A 22,274-nucleotide genomic window follows, 5' to 3' on the forward strand; every position below is an offset into this window, starting at 1 on the left:
TCGCAAATCTCTTTGATTTCGTCGATTTTGACTAAAACTAGCCATCATTTCCTTCCCGTTTGAGATATTTCGACGTTTAAGCGCTCTTTTCACTCCTTTTTCGTGCAGAATGCAATGCACAACAGTTTAAACGTCGAAACAAGACCTACAGCTAGAAAATCGCTTTGATTTCGTCGATTTTGACTAAAACTAGCCGTTATTTCCTTCCCGTTTGAGATATTTCGACGTTTAAGCGCTCTTTTCACTCCATTTTACGTGCAGAATGCAATGCACTACAGTTTAAACGTCGAAACAAGCCCTACAGCTAGCAAATCGCTTTGATTTCGTCGATTTTGACTAAAACTAGCTGTCATTTCCTTCCCGTTTGAGATATTTCGACGTTTAAGCGCTCTTTTCACTTCTTTTTACGTGCAGAATGCAATGCACAACAGTTTAAACGTCGAAACAAGCCCTACAGCTAGAAGATCGCTTTGACTTCGTCGATTTTGACTAAAACTAGCTGTCATTTTCTTCCCGCTTGAGATATTTCGACGCTTAAGCACTCTTCTCACTCCATTTTACGTGCAGAATGCAATGCACAACAGTTTAAACGTCGAAACAAGCCCAACAGCTCGCAAATCTCTTTGATTTCGTCGATTTTGACTAAAACTAGCCGTCATTTCCTTCCCGTTTGAGATATTTCGACGTTTAAGCGCTCTTTTCACTCCATTTGACGTGCAGAATGCAATGCACAACAGTTTAAACGTCGAAACAAGCCCAACAGCTCGCAAATCTCTTTGATTTCGTCGATTTTGACTAAAACTAGCCATCATTTCCTTCCCGTTTGAGATATTTCGACGTTTAAGCGCTCTTTTCACTCCTTTTTCGTGCAGAATGCAATGCACAACAGTTTAAACGTCGAAACAAGCCCTACAGCTAGAAAATCGCTTTGATTTCGTCGATTTTGACTAAAACTAGCCGTTATTTCCTTCCCGTTTGAGATATTTCGACGTTTAAGCGCTCTTTTCACTCCATTTTACGTGCAGAATGCAATGCCCTACAGTTTAAACGTCGAAACAAGCCCTACAGCTAGCAAATCGCTTTGATTTCGTCGATTTTGACTAAAACTAGCTGTCATTTCCTTCCCGTTTGAGATATTTCGACGTTTAAGCGCTCTTTTCACTTCTTTTTACGTGCAGAATGCAATGCACAACAGTTTAAACGTCGAAACAAGCCCTACAGCTAGAAGATCGCTTTGACTTCGTCGATTTTGACTAAAACTAGCTGTCATTTTCTTCCCGCTTGAGATATTTCGACGTTTAAGCGCTCTTTTCACTCCTTTTTCGTGCAGAATGCAATGCACAACAGTTTAAACGTCGAAACAAGCCCTACAGCTAGAAAATCGCTTTGATTTCGTCGATTTTGACTAAAACTAGCCGTCATTTCCTTCCCGTTTGAGAAATTTCGACGTTTAAGCGCTCTTTTCACTCCATTTTACGTGCAGAATGCAATGCACTACAGTTTAAACGTCGAAACAAGCCCTACAGCTAGCAAATCGCTTTGATTTCGTCGATTTTGACTAAAACTAGCTGTCATTTCCTTCCCATTTGAGATATTTCGACGTTTAAGCGCTCTTTTCACTTCTTTTTACGTGCAGAATGCAATGCACAACAGTTTAAACGTCGAAACAAGCCCTACAGCTAGAAGATCGCTTTGACTTCGTCGATTTTGACTAAAACTAGCTGTCATTTTCTTCCCGCTTGAGATATTTCGACGCTTAAGCGCTCTTTTCACTCCTTTTACGTGCAGAATGCAATGCACAACAGTTTAAACGTCGAAACAAGCCCTACAGCTAGAAAATCGCTTTGATTTCGTCGATTTTGACTAAAACAAGCCGTCATTTCCTTCCCGTTTAAGATATTTCGACGTTTAAGCACTCTTCTCACTCCATTTTACGTGCAGAATGCAATGCACAACAGTTTAAACGTCGAAACAAGCCCAACAGCTCGCAAATCTCTTTGATTTCGTCGATTTTGACTAAAACTAGCTGTCATTTTCTTCCCGCTTGAGATATTTCGACGCTTAAGCGCTCTTTTCACTCCTTTTTACGTGCAGAATGCAATGCACAACAGTTTAAACGTCGAAACAAGCCCTACAGCTAGAAAATCGCTTTGATTTCGTCGATTTTGACTAAAACTAGCCGTCATTTCCTTCCCGTTTGAGATATTTCGACGTTTAAGCGCTCTTTTCACTCCATTTTACGTGCAGAATGCAATGCACTACAGTTTAAACGTCGAAACAAGCCCTACAGCTAGCAAATCGCTTTGATTTCGTCGATTTTGACTAAAACTAGCTGTCATTTCCTTCCCGTTTGAGATATTTCGACGTTTAAGCGCTCTTTTCACTTCTTTTTACGTGCAGAATGCAATGCACAACAGTTTAAACGTCGAAACAAGCCCTACAGCTAGAAGATCGCTTTGACTTCGTCGATTTTGACTAAAACTAGCTGTCATTTTCTTCCCGCTTGAGATATTTCGACGCTTAAGCGCTCTTTTCACTCCTTTTTACGTGCAGAATGCAATGCACAACAGTTTAAACGTCGAAACAAGCCCTACAGCTAGAAAATCGCTTTGATTTCGTCGATTTTGACTAAAACAAGCCGTCATTTCCTTCCCGTTTGAGATATTTCGACGTTTAAGCACTCTTCTCACTCCATTTTACGTGCAGAATGCAATGCACAACAGTTTAAACGTCGAAACAAGCCCAACAGCTCGCAAATCTCTTTGATTTCGTCGATTTTGACTAAAACTAGCCATCATTTCCTTCCCGTTTGAGATATTTCGACGTTTAAGCGCTCTTTTCACTCCTTTTTCGTGCAGAATGCAATGCACAACAGTTTAAACGTCGAAACAAGCCCTACAGCTAGAAAATCGCTTTGATTTCGTCGATTTTGACTAAAACTAGCCGTCATTTCCTTCCCGTTTGAGATATTTCGACGTTTAAGCGCTCTTTTCACTCCATTTTACGTGCAGAATGCAATGCACTACAGTTTAAACGTCGAAACAAGCCCTACAGCTAGCAAATCGCTTTGATTTCGTCGATTTTGACTAAAACTAGCTGTCATTTCCTTCCCATTTGAGATATTTCGACGTTTAAGCGCTCTTTTCACTTCTTTTTACGTGCAGAATGCAATGCACAACAGTTTAAACGTCGAAACAAGCCCTACAGCTAGAAGATCGGTTTGACTTCGTCGATTTTGACTAAAACTAGCTGTCATTTTCTTCCCGCTTGAGATATTTCGACGCTTAAGCGCTCTTTTCACTCCTTTTACGTGCAGAATGCAATGCACAACAGTTTAAAAGTCGAAACAAGCCCTACAGCTAGAAAATCGCTTTGATTTCGTCGATTTTGACTAAAACAAGCCGTCATTTCCTTCCCGTTTGAGATATTTCGACGTTTAAGCACTCTTCTCACTCCATTTTACGTGCAGAATGCAATGCACAACAGTTTAAACGTTGTCACGTCCCGTGCTCCGCACGTGCCGTAACGAAAATACAAAGCTACTATACGGAAATCAGCGCGAGTAAAATTTGAATAGACCAAGGAACACACGCTACTGCAAAACAAAATAAAAGATTAACGAATAAGGGCGACTATAGACTAACAATAGGGATGAATATATACGAAACACAAAATATGTAGAATAAAATCAACCAATAAATAAATATATGCACATAACACTAAATAAATCTACCAATAACCGACACGATATTTAAAAACCTACGGTTCAATAAATCAACCAATAAATAAAATATAGGTATATAACATCAAATAAACCTACCAATATCCTATGAATTTGATAACTTGGCAAAGGATAAACCACGATTCGAAAAACTAACCGATAACTATCAGTATAAAATAAAGTCAATTAATAAACTGGACTAGATACGAACCGATCAAATAAAACAAGAATAAGTAGGATTATATATGACAAATTCGCAAAGGAGCAACAAGAAGATATACTACAATCAATCAACGAAGACGGAATATGTGAAATACAAAAGAAGAATTTAAATCAGTAAATAAAAATTAATTAATGAATTAAACGAGTGGCGAACCAAACGAGTAAATCAAGAAATAAGAATGACTACAGAAGGGAAATAATTGAAACAGCGGGAATACATTTTTTTTTAATTAACAAAACAAATGATCAAAACAACTAACATCGCAGCAACTTGGAGTATTATACACAAATATATACATATATGTTAAACACATAACAATTTAGTAAATATTAGAAATAAAACTTTCAATACTATGTAACAAATCCAAAATTATCAAATTTCAAATATATATGCATATACGAAATCAAATGGTTAACAGTCTAATAAACACCTAACCTAAAATACACAATACTACACTATTAAAAAAAAAAAAACTTATATAAAAATCACATTGACGGAAATATGTATATGTGTGCGCATTCTATACTATTAAATCAAATTAACAATCTGGTAAACATAAAATACATAATCAAAACTCGTGCTCATTCTAGTAAAGAACTACATATGAAAACTATACTACGAAACATGCATGTCTATATATATATATATAAAACCTAGATTTTAAACCAAGCTATTAATAATCTAATATAAAAGATATAGAACATACACATAGTACTATTGAAACTAACCAACTAACTACTTGTTAGCAAATCCAGCGATTAAAAATAATTAACACCGCCTCGACTGGGAGAATTGCGTACAGCATAAATATGTAAACCATATCAAACACATAATAATCTGGTAAACTTTCAATACTACGTTGTCACATTACAAAACATATAGGTATATATATATATAAAAACAAATAATTGACCTCAAATACACAATTAAAGAATTTTTTAACAAAAAAAAAAAAGAAAGGTCACACTATCAGAAATATATATATATATACTTATGTGTGTGTATGCGTGTTCTATTCTACTAAATCAAAATTAACTAGTAAACATAAAATAAATAATTAAAACTAGCCAACATTTCAGTAAAGAATTTCATGAAACATGCACGCATACAAAATCTATATTTTAAACCAAATTATTAATAATCTAAATGAATATAAAAGATATAGAACATACAGTACTATTGAAACTAACCGACTAACTACTTGTTAGCAAATCCAGCGATTAAAAATAATTAACACCGCCTCGACTGGGAGAATTGCGTACAGCATAAATATGTAAACCATATCAAACACATAATAATCTGGTAAACTTTCAATACTACGTTGTCACATTACAAAACATATAGGTATATATATATATATATATAAAAACAAATAATTGACATATAACCTCAAATACACAATTAAAGAATTCTTTTTAACAAAAAAAAAGAGAAAGGTCACACTATCAGAAATATATACATATATACTTATGTGTGTGTATGCGTGTTCTACTCTACTAAATCAAAATTAACTAGTAAACATAAAATAAATAATTAAAACTAACCAACATTTCAGTAAAGAATTTCATGAAACATGCACGCATACATACAAAATCTATATTTTAAGCCAAATTATTAATAATCTAAATGAACATAAAAGAAGTAGAACACACAACATAACATTATTTAAACTAACTAACATTCGGATAACCTCAGAGAATTTTATATGAAAACTACACAAAAAAAAAAGAGAGAGAAAAAATATATATGTATATTTATATATATGTGTGTACTTTATGTTATCGAACATTCTACTCAAAACAATAAAACAATGCTATTAATGAGTTATAAAATTTAACAACAATACTATTCGCATGTTATTATATGAACACACAATATATAAATATAGTATATATATATATGTATATATATATATATATATATATATATTATAAATACACAAACAATACTATCCTAACTGCGCTAGAATAAAGAAAATTAAGGCGGAGAAATAATTATTTCAATATTAAATAAAGCAAAGTCCCGTCACTATACTGGAGATATTCACGAACAGCCATCTTAGATTGTCATAGCTCTTACACGTGTGCATCGGAACACATGCAATAGTTATACGCATTAAATAAGTGCAAAATAATGTTATTCTCGCCTCAACTACACGTCAAACATAAAAAAGGGGGTTTTAATAATTAACAAATAAATAATAGATTCGATATTAACAAAAGTCACTATATGCTAGGGACATTCACAGGCGGCCATTTTGGATAATCCACATGCGTATTAACCTTCTTGCTTTACAAATAAATTATATTCTCAATCAATAAAAAAAAAAAAGAGAAAGAAAAGAAAAAAAAAGAGAAAAAAAAAGGAAGAGAATAAATATTTAGTACAAATGGGAGATCGTAATAAGGAAAGAATAAGTAATAATTAATACCTAATCAGCCGTAAGGAACAATCGTGAAAACACATTGTTAAGATTAATTAACATTTTTTCAAAATTGAATAAATCCTATGTGTAACTACATTATCGAACACAAATGTAAAAAAATATATATATATATATATTATAAAAGAAATACAAAATAAAATATATAAAAGTATACACACGTACTTAACAAACATAAAAAGAAATAAATTATGAAACAAGTATATAAACATATATATATATGTATATATATATATATATTTAACATACAACCAAAATAAAAGAAAACCGAAATTGTTAAACGGCGAAACTACAAATACAGAGCAACTATACTAAATCGAAATCAGGACAAGGAGCTCCAGGATAAAGCTCGCTAAACTTACACATACACCAATAACGTACGACAGGGGAAATTCCCCTTTCTCCAGAAGCATGATGGCGAAGATGTGCCTCCAGAACTACTTCAGGGATTTCATCAGGAAAACGCACCTTCGCGCAACGGTCAGTATCAACAACTTCAAATAGAGGAAAATCCCACTCGAGTATGACGGTTTCCGCATCAAAGAAGCTTTCGTCAACAACAGCAGAATTGTCAGAACTCGATTCCAAGGAATCAGCACTGATGTCACGCAACTCCTCCAACAACTTTGGTTCTCGTACTTGGTCACAATACCTCATACGTTTGCTGGGTCCTCCCGAATCACTCATGGATTCTTCGCTATCCCTCTTCCTCTTCCGCTAGAATAATACAAATAGAGCTTAATGGAACAAAACGGGATAAATTAAGCGGACTAAAAACAAGACAAAATACGCACTCGAGAAGCCTGCATAAGAACCTCTGATAAAATTGCCTCCGCAACCATCGTCCAAACGTCAAAGTCCAAATCACCGAAATCTACGTTTATGAAAATAGCAAAAATCGAAAATCAAATTAAATCCCAAAAGCAACCATAACATGGAAATATTCATCAAAACCAAACTTACCCAAGATAAACCAAAAGAAATCCTTGCTGCGGGAGAGTGGCGGATCGCGCGTGTTGCCGGGGCAAGTGTCGATATAATAATGAGACTCTAGCCACCGGCCCTTCCACGCGCCGAAGAACAAAAATTATTCCCACAGTACTAACATAAAGATTCTCAAGAAAAAGACTAGACCAGCATGGAAGGCTCCAAGCCTCCTAGACGCTACCTCAGCAGAAAATAGAACCGATGGGAACTAAGTCGAAATACGGATTTTTGCATTCTCTCACGTACCCGCGATGGGAATCTGGAAGTTAAAAGACAAGATAACGAAGCAAAGAAGACATCAACGATTACAGAATTTGCATTCTCTCACGTACGAGTTCAGGAACCCCAAAACTGCAGCATCCCGATTCCCACGGAAGCGAACCACCAGTTGACCGCCACCCCGTGGGGGATGTTATTATAAATAAGCGCAGGAACATAGAAGATTTTCAATATATTGTCGTCATTCGCGCATTGCACCTCGACGGTCTCTTATTAATTGCTCAGTTTAAGTCACAAATTAAGTTAGAAATCTTTCTAAGTGTTCATTTCATTGGCGAGATTTAAAAAACATCCTCATAAATAAATATATTTATACCCGCGACGTTTATCCGAATAAATAAGCCGCAAGCTTATTCAGAGTGTATTTCTAATCAAAAATAAATAAACTAAAGTTCTAATAATAATTATACCTGAGTCGAATAACTAAACCAAATAAAAAAAAAAATTTCACCGACGACTATTACGAGCCGATGGCCCCTGACGGAACAAGGTAAGAGTCTCAATTTTTATAAAATTTTCTTCTTCTCTAGTAACTTCGCCACATCCAGGAACCGAATCCGATTTACTTATCATCAATTAATACATTCAATTTCGTTTCAATTTTGAGAATAAACAAAGGGTCATACGCTGCGTAGGCTTGTGAAAACGGTGTCTTCAATTACTGAAACACTCATTGATCTTCGCATTCCTCCTCCCACTGTTGGCAAAACATTGCCCGTCTTTGGGCAAGGCTTGCGAAATCACACGAGTTTTACGCAGAGAAGACTATCAAATTAGATCTAATTGACCGATATTTTCATTCTTGCCATCGTTGTATACGATTATAAAATAGAATAATTCCCTTCTGAATCTTAACCAAAGGATCATTCGCTGTGTTGGGTTGTGGATAACGGTGTTTCGACTATCGAACCATCTATTGATCTTCGCATTCCTCCTCCCACTGCTGGCAAAATACTGCCCATCTTTGGGCAAGGTTTGCGAAATCACACGAACCCCACACAGAGAGGATCATTGAAATCACTTTCTCGTGAACACTCAATTCGGAAGGCAAGAAGATCGAAACGGTAAAAAAATCACTCTAACAAATGAACTAAGGTCCAGTTCAATGATAGATTCATTGGCGAAATTAAGAGAGGAGGAGAAGGAAACGTAAAGATAAAATTTGCATCAAACGAAGAAAATTCAAAATCTTAACCAATCCATTAACGCGAACACTCTTGTTTTACCGTCCCTAAAACGCTATATATATATATATATATATATATATATATATACATATATATAACAACTTGAATAATTCCATATTCAAATTTAAATAAATTCTATACAACGAAATTGAACCGAACTCTCAAATAATTCCTACATACAGATATATACATACACATATATATATATATATATATATATATATAATTTTAAATAATTCTATACTGAAGTTTAGATAAATTCCGTGCGAACAAATCGAATACTTATTTTTATCCAACTTTAATCCTCTCCCGTGCGAGTATCCCTGCACATAGCAGGTTAGCCGAAAAACGTGGAAATTATTTTATCAGTAGCCTAACACTAGTCAACGCTATCCATAAGTAATTAATTTATCAATAGATTATTTCGAAAATAAGTACAAGGAAATTTTTCTATTCGAAACAGTCCTCAGACTGTTTCTGGTGGCAGCAACTACCGTGTGAGAAATATTTCTTATACAGCCAATTAAATTTAAATCTTTCCCTTCAGATTAAATTAAAATCAAAAGTTTGAATTGACTTTAAACGAGTACGTAACAATAAACTTTCAACTTAGAAATAGATTTTAATCGAAAACCTTGATTCAATATCTTAAATATAATTATATCGTGTAAATTTTCCCCTCCTGACGAAACTCAACTAAATCGAACTAAATTAAATTAAATTAAATTAAACAAAACAAAATAAATTAAAACAAACACAAAAAAAAACTAATTAAAATTAAAACAATAAAAAAAAAAAATCTTGCGAATTCAACGGTTTAAAATCAATTCAAACAAACAGGAACGTAACATTAGAGGGTTATATTTTTGGTGGCAGCGGTGGGATACGCTCCACAGAGGATTAAAGTTGTTACATTTATCAATAAATTATATACCTAAGAAATAATGGCGACCGGGCTAGAATCATTAGACGAAGACTTAATCTTGACGTTATCGGAAAAACTTAAAGCATGGGATGCGAATTTTCGCGACATGAGTACAAAACTCGCTGAAGTACAAAATGGCGTGTATGAACTCAAATCAAAAAGGGAACCTGAATCACCCGTATCGCCGCCGGGAACCCAACAAGAGACAATACAGCCAGGCGGATATGTCCAACCGATTAAACTAAAAGACGCGATCGAGTCGGTACCAGTGTTCGACGGCTATCGACCATCGGTATTTCACTTTTTAAGAGCTTGCGAGCGCGCGCGAAATATGATTCCTAGGTATCAAGAACCACAATTAGTAAAATTATTAACCAATAAACTCCGTGGACACGCGTTCCTCGCCATCGAAGATACGGAATTAAGAAGCCTAAACGATTTTGCAAATAAATTAAAGGATCTGTTCGGCCCAAAGAAATCTCTTAACGAATATAAAGGAGAATTAGGGACGATATTTCAACGACCCGGAGAAAACATATTAGATTATATGGATCGCGTTAGAAATCTTAGATTAGCAATAATGGACGGAGAAAGGGGCGACTACGGGATTATATCCCCCGACATCCAAGATACAATAGACTGGGAAACAAGAGAAGCCTTCGTTAAGGGACTCCCGAACGAGGTATATATGCGAGTAAAGCTAGCAGGATACCACACTTTAGAAGACGCGTATCGCCAAGCCGTCAAAGCAACACACGAATTAAAACAAATAAACGATAGAACGCGACCCCAACGACCGATACCTCCGAACAATTACAAACGCGAAAACGTACGTCCTTTGAACACTAACAACAATGTCAGGAATAACCGCCAAGATCGAAGATCAGTACCTCCATCACAGAATTACTCAAATGCTCCGAGACAAAATATTATCACATGTAACTATTGTAAAAAACCTGGGCATTTAGTAAAAGATTGCTACAAATTTAAAGCCCGTGTAGATGCCGGAATAATCGTACCCTATGCTTCGAGACAATCGGGAAACCAAACACGTCCTTCGGGAGAATGGGGCGAGCCTCGAAGGAACGATACGCCGAATCGCCCAAGAGTGCAAGCAGCAACCAGGAGACCGGCGCCGACGGCAACGAACAGAACAAGGGTAGCCGCCCCCGCAAGATCGACTCCACCACCTATAATGAGGAACAGGGCAAACGCAAAGCCGACCGAGAGGACGAACGAACAAGTATTAAATACTGTGGGAGAGACATCCCACATCCAAACGAGGTCACAAACAGAAAATTCAGAATCTCAAGTCAAGAAGGAAAAGGTGAAGCACAAGCAACCGGCGAAGGAGGATCACCAGGAGTTAGATTCGGATTCGGAAGGCGACCTCTCCGAATTATTTCAATAAAATTTAACGATTCCCCAACGACACCAACTGCGCGAATAGTTTCCCCAGAACTAAAAACTAAGACGAGTTTATTATTAGACTCTGGATCGGAGATTAATATTATCAAGAAAACTGCTTTACGCGATTCAGCCATCATCGACGATAAAGAATCAATTGAAGTGCGAGGAATTACGGCAACGAGCCTGGTCTCCCTAGGGCAGACGGTAATACAGGTTGCGGGCCATCCGGTTATTTTTCATGTAGTCGATGATTCATTGCTAATCGATCAAGACGGAATCCTGGGATCCGAATTTTTTGCAGGATGTAAAGCTCGTTTAGACTATGAGGGAAAACATATCAAATGGGGAAATATTTATACTAAATATTTGATACTAAAGAAAAGATAATTATACCTAAGCGAAGCTCAGTAACGTGTTCAGTAAATATCGCAAATCCAGAGATGAAAGAAGGATTTATTCCCAGAATCGAGCCAATCAAGGGAATCTATTTTGGTAATGCAGTTGTGAGGAATTATAGAGGAAAATGTTACATAAGGATAATAAATACTACCTCGAGGAATTACGAATTCACAACACCAACAATGGTAATTAAAGAATTTGAAACCCCCCCCCCCCCGCTTCCTAGGACGGCGTGTAATACAGTTTTAAAATCGAAGGAGAGTAGATACGATCAAATAATTGAGTTACTACGGCTCGAACACTTAAACGAAGAAGAAAAGGAAAACGTTCAAAGGTTGATTCGTAATAATCAAGATAGATTTCATATTCCAGGAGATGCACTTGAAGCAACTGGAGTTTTGGAACATAAAATAATTACAACGGATAATATACCAGTTAATACTAAACAGTATCGATATCCACCAGTACATCGAGAAGAAATAAATCGACAAATTCAAGAATTACTAGATACGGATGTAGTGGAACCGTCGATATCTCCATATAATTCCCCGTTATGGATAGTACCCAAAAAATCCGACTCGCAAGGAAACAAACGCTGGAGATTAGTTATTGATTATAGGAAATTAAACGATAAAACGATCGGCGATGCTTTCCCACTACCCAACATTACAGAAATATTGGATCAATTAGGAAGTGCAAAATATTTTTCCACGTTTGACTTAGCATCGGGCTTTCACCAGATCCGTATGTCACAAGAAGACGCCCACAAAACTGCATTTTCGACACCATATGGACATTATCAATTCAAAAGAATGCCTTTTGGACTAAAGAATGCCCCAGCGACATTTCAACGTTTGATGAACTCAGTGTTATCCGGTCTACAAGGAATAGAACTATTCGTCTATCTGGATGATATAGTGATCTATTCTAGGTCCCTTCAAGAACATGAAATTAAATTTAATAAGTTAATGGAAAGACTGAGGGCAGCTAAATTACGATTACAGCCCGATAAGTGCGAATTTTTACGACACGAAGTGAATTATTTAGGACATATAATTAGTGAAGATGGAGTAAAACCCGATCCGAAGAAAATCGAAGCCGTATCAAAATTTCCGCGACCCAAAAGAGTGAAAAATATCAAACAATTTTTGGGATTAGCAGGATACTACAGAAGATTTATACCCGATTTCTCCAAGGTCGCAAAACCATTGACACAACTATTGAAGAAAGACACTCCCTTTAAATGGACGGAAAATCAAGACAAGGCATTCGAAGATTTAAAGGCAGCACTAATGACAAAACCCATTCTACAATATCCGGATTTTTCTAAACCTTTTAACCTTACTACAGACGCATCAGGGTATGCTATAAGCGGTGTACTAAGTCAAGGGCCAATCGGAAAAGATTTACCGATTGCGTATGCCTCAAGACTATTGAATTCTGCTGAACAAAACTACTCTACCATAGAAAAGGAGTGTCTGGCAATCGTTTACAGCGCGATGCATTTCCGACCGTATCTTTACGGAAGGAAATTTACTATCGTAACCGATCATAAACCCTTAGTCTGGATGCATTCTATCAAAGACCCTACATCGAGAATTTGGAAATGGAAATTGAAATTATCGGACTTTGAATTCGATATTGTGTACAAGGAAGGTAGGGCGAATGCAAACGCTGACGCATTATCTAGGAATCCTCCGGAAATTTGTCTACCAATCAGAAGGAGAGAGGAAGTCTCACCAATTCGCTATCCTGTCTCAAAAAGATTCGAAAAGGATACATCGTCTGAAGACTCTCCCATATTCGAAACTAAACCACGCGGCTTGCCTCAACCCACTGATCCTGCAAAACGAGAAAAGGTTTGTGCTCGGAAGTACCTTGCATTGGAAGAAACGCCCGTAAAATATTTTGACGAAGCACTAGCCGAGCTCGATGTAAATAAAGAAATAACTGATCGAGGGAAAAGGAGAATGGGTACAACAAGCGAAGAGGAGTATTCCGCCGAAACTCCAGAACTAACTCGACAACGAGAAAGGGATACGCATGTCTCAAAAAGATTCAAATTGGATACGTCAACCGAAGATTCTCCCATATTCGAAGCTAAACCACGCGCCTGGCCTCAAGCCAGTGATTCGAAAAATCAAGGAAAGGTTTATACCCGAAAACATCGTACAATAGAAGAAACCCCCATAAAATATTTTGATCAGGCACTGGCAGAAGTCGATGTAAATATAGATAGAGGAATAACCAAGCGAGAAAAAGAAGACACAGATACGACAGGCGAAGAAGAGCTCTCTACTGTAATTCCGGAATTAATTCCACAACGAGAAAAGGACCAGAGACCTACAATAATTGCGGAACAAAAAATTTCAGAAACCCGAGATTCAATTACAAGAGTAAATGACCATAAAATAATATTCATAGATGTACATGGCAACCCGATAGATAAAGGAGCCTTAGAAATGAAAGAGATGGGAAAATTGCCTCGTTACGAAGATTTAATGTTGGAAAAAGCAAGATTGAACTGCGATTCCGGGAAATACATCGTATCTCTACCAATAAAGGAAAATAGGAATATTCCAATAGCACCAGAAAATTTATTAAACTCACTACGATCTCTACTAGATGTAGTAAATGAAAAACAATTTACTTCCTTTAGCATTAGCAAAGGAAATTTGGAGGAAATACCCTGGCGATATACAATCAGAAAATTAAAAGAAATATTTATGGAAAAAACCCTAACCATCACTATTTGCACGGGAGAAGTAATTACCCCGCCTGTGGAAGCGCGAAACAACATAATACGAGAAAAACATGAATCAAGTGTAGCAGGACACAAAGGAATAACAAAAACTTATCAAAGAATACGACAATATTATTATTGGGAAAACATGAAAAAGGAAATTCAAGATTACGTAAACACATGTAAGGAATGTCAATTGAAGAAACTCACAAGAATAAAAGCAAAACAACCGATGGTACTTACAGACACACCAGGTAAAGCGTTCGACAAGATTAGTATGGATATTGTAGGTCCATTGCCAAAAATTCAAAAGGGAAATGAATATATTTTAACTATCCAAGATTTATTAACAAAATACTCTATCGGGATTTCAATAGGAGGAATCTCTTCAGCCGAGGTAGCGGATGCATTCGTAAAGCAATTTATTTGTCGTTTCGGATCACCGAGAGCTATCCTCACTGATCAAGGAACAAACTTCACATCCTCGCTAATGAAGAAAGTAGCAAAGAGATTCCGCATCAAACAATATACCACGACGGCATATCATCCACAAAGTAACGGTTCGATCGAAAGATCCCACCACGTACTGATTGAATATCTCAAGCTATACATTGAAAATTCCAAAAACTGGGACGAATGGGTAGAATTAGCTATGTTTTCCTATAATACTTCTGTACACGAAGGAACGAAATTCTCTCCGCACGAATTAGTCTTTGGACATTTAGCCAGAGAGCCTACAGGTGAAGTAATAATCGAAGAGAACATGGAACCAACATACGCAGAATACCTCGGAGATCTGTTCGATAAAATTAACACGGTACAACGAATAGCAAGGGAAAATTTGATAAAATCTAAATTAAAATCAAAAGAATACTACGACCGACGAATCAACCCTCAAAATTTAAAAGTAGGGGATTCAGTATACCTATTAAAAGAACCTAGTAAAGGAAAATTCTCCGATCAATATACTGGACCACATAAAGTGCTAGAAATCTTGCAAAACCAAAACGTCAAGATTGAAGTAAAAGGGATTCCGCGAACAGTGCACCTAAACAAGTTAAAACTAGCGCATAACCGAAGTAAACAATAGACAAAACGATTTCAGTGGGCAAAATAGTACAATACTGTATATTGTAGTGCTGCTCGTTGAATAATACAAATAGTGGAAACCTAAAAAAAAAAAAAAAAAAAGAGAAAAAAAAAAATATAAAAAAAAAATATAAAAAAAAAATATAAAAAAAAAGAGAGAGAGAAAAATTATTAAGTGTGCTCCGATTATTGTTTGAATATAAAATGTGTGAATTCAATGAATAATTAAAATAGTGAAAGTGAAAGTTACCTTGTGAATAAGTAATCAACATGCAAGAAAGGTGTACGTGCAAGTATAGGTTGTGAATCTTTATTTGTGGAACGTAATGTACGACAACTACCTAAAATAAGTGAATAAATTAGTTTCAATTGTTTCAGTGCAAAATACAAGATTACTAAATGTCATAATTATATTGTGGTTAAAACAAAAGCAAGTGTGACTCTGTTCGTCGAATAATACAGATAGTGGAAACCTAAAAAGAAAAAGAAAATTATTAAGTGTGCTCCGATTATTGTTTGGATATAAAATGTGTTAATTCAATGAATAATTAAAACAGCGAAAGTGAAGTTTACATTGTGAACAAGTAATCATCATACAAGAAAGTGTATGTGCAAATATAGGTTATGGATCCCTGTTTGCGGAATACAATGTACGACAGCCAGCTGAAATAAATGAATGAATTAACTTCAAGTGTTTCAATGCAAAATACAATATTACTAAATGTTATAACAATATTGTGATCAAATCAGAAGGAAGAGTGACACTGTTCGTCGAATAATACAGATAGTGAAAACCTAAAAGGGAAAAAGAAAACTATTAAGTGTGCTCCGATTATTGTCTGAATATAAAATGTGTTAATTCAATGAATAACTAAAATAGTGAAAGTGAAAGTCACCTTGCGAACAAGTAATCGCTATACAAAAGATTTACGTGCAAAATAGGCCATGGATCCCCGTTTGCGGAACACCATGTACGACAGCCAGCTGAAAGTAAATAAATGGATTAACTTCGATCGCCTTAATACAAGATGCAACACTACTAAACGTCATAGCAAGACTATGAAAGCGTGACACTGTTCGTCGAATGGCACAGATAACAGGTAACCTGAAAAAAAAAAAAGGGGGGAAAGATTACTACAAGTGCTCCAATTATTGTTTGAATATGAAAAGTAATAGTTCAACGAATATTTAAAACAGTGAAGGTGCAACTTACCTCATGAACAATCAAACACCATACAAGAAGCGCACAAGCATGAATTTCACAAATTAATAAGAAGAAATGAAATAGTTGATAAGTATAGAAAGTGGTTAGGAAGATAATTAAGATAGATTAATTGGAAGCTAGTAATAGATAGAACCAGAGTAAAGGATAGTATATTGTATTAACTATTATATCTAACATGTAGAAGCATATTTTGTAATACACAATAGCGGTCGCTCACACAATATATCATACACATATTGAATTAATAAATTAAACAGTACCTTTATGATCGCAGACATAGGATGATTGAAGGCAACCATAGTAAGTATCCAAGGTAATACCGAAGAATCTGATGATGATGTGAGAATGATCCAGGTAAGCAACGCAGCATCAAAAATCTAAAAAAGAAAATTTTTTTTTTTACAAACAATGTTAATCTAACAAATAAGACTTAATCACTAATAAAGGAACTAATTCATATCAAACATAAAATAATAACAATAGCAAACATAAGCAATAATAAAATTAATAGGGAAATAAGAAAGGTTAATAAACACAGAAATAGGTTAGAAACTAATCACGATAGACTAACTAAATATTAACAAGTCATGACTGAACTTAGTACCAAGGAATAAAGTTATAGTACATGAAAGCGACTGGTAACACAATACACAAAATACTAACTAAATTAAACAAGACTTATATAAACGCAAGTCACGTATAACCAAAACAATGACCATTGAAATTCGACAACAATATAACCCATGTTATTACATTAAAGTAACACGCGGTATCTACACGCACAATACCATGAAACACAAAACAACATTACAAAACACTACTAAATAAAATCATAACCAGTTATTTCAATAATACATTACTGTTGATATTAAAACAACACCATACCAGGGATACACGTGAGCGACCATGTTGAAGAAAAATCCGTCGCGCACACCCCACACACACACACCTCAACACGAATAATAACCAATACAATGTAATATAGGATCATGATAGTTATGTTAGGTACTAAAAAAAAAAAAAAAAAAAAAAGAGAGAAGAGAGGAGAGTAAGAAAAAAAAAAAAAAAAAAAAGAGAGAGAAAAGAGGGGAAATAATAAATAATAACTAACATATTCATAACATATTACATATATATTATATTATATACAGGGATACAATATTCATATAAAGGGACGGATCCGAACGAAACGATATAATATATATATATATTAATTGTTTTTGTATGTATGTACAGAACGAGTGGCGAACTCATCAATTCTGACATAGAAAATCCAGACGGACCCGAGCTCGCATTCGATCTGGAAGTGACAGAGGAGGTTGAGTCCTGCCTCTGTGTTCAGTTGTTATGTCCCGTTAACAATTATGATACCGGCTATTTTTGCCAAGACTGTTTCGACGGCCTGGATCCGGACGACCAGGACCTGTGTGAAGAGCCGCCCATCCATTTTCTATGCGGAGTACCTTTAAGAACACAAATATCACGCTGCACCATGTGCGGTATAAACATAGCAGACGTACAACCCGCTACATCATGCCTCCAATGCATGATGGTCTACTATAATCTGACTCACCTTGAAAGAGAATTTTTAGTTCAAGGAAGGATACTCCGCACCACCGAAATATAACGTACTTGTGTGCTGTGCACGAAAGGAAATACTTAAATCCACCTGTAAACAAACAACATTAATAACTATACATATAATTTTTATTCATGTTTACTAATATATATACACGCATGTTTTAAAGTAGATGATATTTGTAACACTCACTTCCATTGACAATGCAAGTGACTTATAAAATAAATTGTCATATTTATACACACACATATATATATATATACGAAAACAAGCTACACTTGTGACACTTCTACCTATTAATAATACATACTTATACACATTTATAACGATAAAATAAATCCCATTTATATTACTCATCAAAACGTACGCATATATGTATATAATTATAACTCAAGTAGCCTTCATAAAATTATTTTCACTGACAGCATGTACATCAAACCTAAAATAGAACAAAGTTATAGAAAAAAGGGGGAAAAGGAAGAAAGGGAAAAGAGAAAATGTATAAATATAATTTCCTTTCTTTACACACATATATATATATATATATTAAAAGGTTATTCTTATTTCTGAAAACTCAAGAGTAAGAAACAATTTAATAAACTGTTAATAGGAAGATGAATCACCTGGTCATCGTACTTACCCTCATCAAAATAACATATGGCCTGGTAGGATACGACTGCAATGGCAACCACCTCAACGTTACCACCATCTCTTTAAACTCCATCGGGGACTGCAGCATACAACCTGCAACGACAGAAACCCAAGATATTTATATTCAACTACTGCAACTCTCAGAATTCGAATTTACCAGTGTAAGGCAATGCAAGGTGCAAATAACTCGAATTATACATTACTGTGGCATGCACTCCCACACGTCGGCAGTGCATAATGGATTCGCCGAATACCTTCAGGAAACAACTGCCCAACAATGTGCAAGAATGCACCAGGACGGCACGTTTTCACTCGGACCACAAAACCTCATAGTAGGCTTAAAGGATAATGCAACGGAAACGCAGTCGCTTATCCTAGCCGGCAAGCTAACAAACGACGGCAGCTGCCAGGGAACACAGTACGTAGACCCATACGGGAGCTGGGAAAGGGTAGTCGTACAAGCCACAGTGAGGATAAGTTTAAGATCAGGAGTCGTGCCAGTACGTATTGAAGCAAATAAAATTATACTGAAATCAGGAACAGTATGTACCTTCAGCGAAGGAAACTGCCTAGACGCTGAGGACGGGTACACTTATTGGCAACCACAACCGCCCTCACCATGCAAATTTGATCAATACGATGTGCTATATGAAGGAATTGCTACAAAGATTCAGGAAATAAGAACCAACAGGGAACCAGCACAACCAGTTTATGCATTGACAACACAAGAAGTAACCTTTGCACTGACTAAAACCGGAGAACAACCCCTGTGCGGATACACCTTACTATCGACAGAACACCCAAAATTGTTCCTGTTGGAAACAACAAAAGGGAATACGTTCATATCCAAAAGCAAGACAGCAGTTGAAAATCTGGATATATTCACCTACGTTAACTCTAAATTCGTTTATGTAGAAAAACATATTAAAAGACAAATGACGGCACTATACCATGATGTACTGACACAACGATGCACCACGGAAAAGAAGTTAATAGAAAACGCTTTAAGTTTAGCAATCCTATTACCCGATGAGTTCGCATATACAGTAACTAAAACCCCGGGACACATGGCCTTGATTGCTGGAGAAGCGGTCCATATAGTCAAATGCATTCCCGTGCAAGTAAAAATACGACACACAACGGAATGCTATTCGGAGCTACCGGTTTGGCAAGGAAATCGTACCGCATTTTTAACACCAAAGACACACATCCTAACTCAACATGGAAACCATAGGGAATGTAGTGCAATACTACCCACATTATACAATATCGACGGACTTTGGCACAAATTCCTACCAAAACCGATGGAAGCAATCGCACCACAAGAACTCCACCCAGACGTACGCCAAACATGGCAATATTCAGCACCATCATCATTGGCCACAAGCGGGATATACACCCAAAAGGACCTGGATACACTTCGAGACCACGTCATGTTCCCGGCAGAAAAAACAGCAGTCTTAAACACACTGGCCAGAGGGGCGACAGGAAAATCAATCGTCCCTGGAACGGTAAACATCCTGGGAGTCATGGACGAAAACACATTAACGACAATAGCAAAAAATACCGCATCGAAATTATGGTCTGGTTTCATGGAATTTGGAACGATCAGTGCAGCAATATTTGGAATAATTGTAATATTTAAACTAATCAAGACAATAGTAGACATAACTATACACGGATACCAGTTACGCGAGACTTACGGATGTGGAATCGCCCTACTAGGAGCAATATGCGGGTCAGTCACACACCTGCTATTATACCTCAAAAGAAGACGAAATGTCGACGATCCAGCGACACAACCTCAAGGAATATCAATAACACCAACAGTCACCCAACAACCAACAGCATCTACGTTCGCCTTGAGCGAACTCAAAGACACCATCAGTCAAATTTCCTCCGGAAATTTGAACTCCAAGGGCGGGGGTGTCACGTCCCGTGCTCCGCACGTGCCGTAACGAAAATACAAAGCTACTATACGGAAATCAGCGCGAGTAAAATTTGAATAGACCAAGGAACACACGCTACTGCAAAACAAAATAAAAGATTAACGAATAAGGGCGACTATAGACTAACAATAGGGATGAATATATACGAAACACAAAATATGTAGAATAAAATCAACCAATAAATAAATATATGCACATAACACTAAATAAATCTACCAATAACCGACACGATATTTAAAAACCTACGGTTCAATAAATCAACCAATAAATAAAATATAGGTATATAACATCAAATAAACCTACCAATATCCTATGAATTTGATAACTTGGCAAAGGATAAACCACGATTCGAAAAACTAACCGATAACTATCAGTATAAAATAAAGTCAATTAATAAACTGGACTAGATACGAACCGATCAAATAAAACAAGAATAAGTAGGATTATATATGACAAATTCGCAAAGGAGCAACAAGAAGATATACTACAATCAATCAACGAAGACGGAATATGTGAAATACAAAAGAAGAATTTAAATCAGTAAATAAAAATTAATTAATGAATTAAACGAGTGGCGAACCAAACGAGTAAATCAAGAAATAAGAATGACTACAGAAGGGAAATAATTGAAACAGCGGGAATACATTTTTTTTTAATTAACAAAACAAATGATCAAAACAACTAACATCGCAGCAACTTGGAGTATTATACACAAATATATACATATATGTTAAACACATAACAATTTAGTAAATATTAGAAATAAAACTTTCAATACTATGTAACAAATCCAAAATTATCAAATTTCAAATATATATGCATATACGAAATCAAATGGTTAACAGTCTAATAAACACCTAACCTAAAATACACAATACTACACTATTAAAAAAAAAAAAACTTATATAAAAATCACATTGACGGAAATATGTATATGTGTGCGCATTCTATACTATTAAATCAAATTAACAATCTGGTAAACATAAAATACATAATCAAAACTCGTGCTCATTCTAGTAAAGAACTACATATGAAAACTATACTACGAAACATGCATGTCTATATATATATATATATAAAACCTAGATTTTAAACCAAGCTATTAATAATCTAATATAAAAGATATAGAACATACACATAGTACTATTGAAACTAACCAACTAACTACTTGTTAGCAAATCCAGCGATTAAAAATAATTAACACCGCCTCGACTGGGAGAATTGCGTACAGCATAAATATGTAAACCATATCAAACACATAATAATCTGGTAAACTTTCAATACTACGTTGTCACATTACAAAACATATAGGTATATATATATATAAAAACAAATAATTGACCTCAAATACACAATTAAAGAATTTTTTAACAAAAAAAAAAAAGAAAGGTCACACTATCAGAAATATATATATATATACTTATGTGTGTGTATGCGTGTTCTATTCTACTAAATCAAAATTAA

The sequence above is a fragment of the Bombus flavifrons genome, chromosome 17, assembly GCF_040668555.2.
Source record: "Bombus flavifrons isolate JBK064 chromosome 17, iyBomFlav1_principal, whole genome shotgun sequence".
Lineage (NCBI taxonomy): Eukaryota > Metazoa > Arthropoda > Insecta > Hymenoptera > Apidae > Bombus > Bombus flavifrons.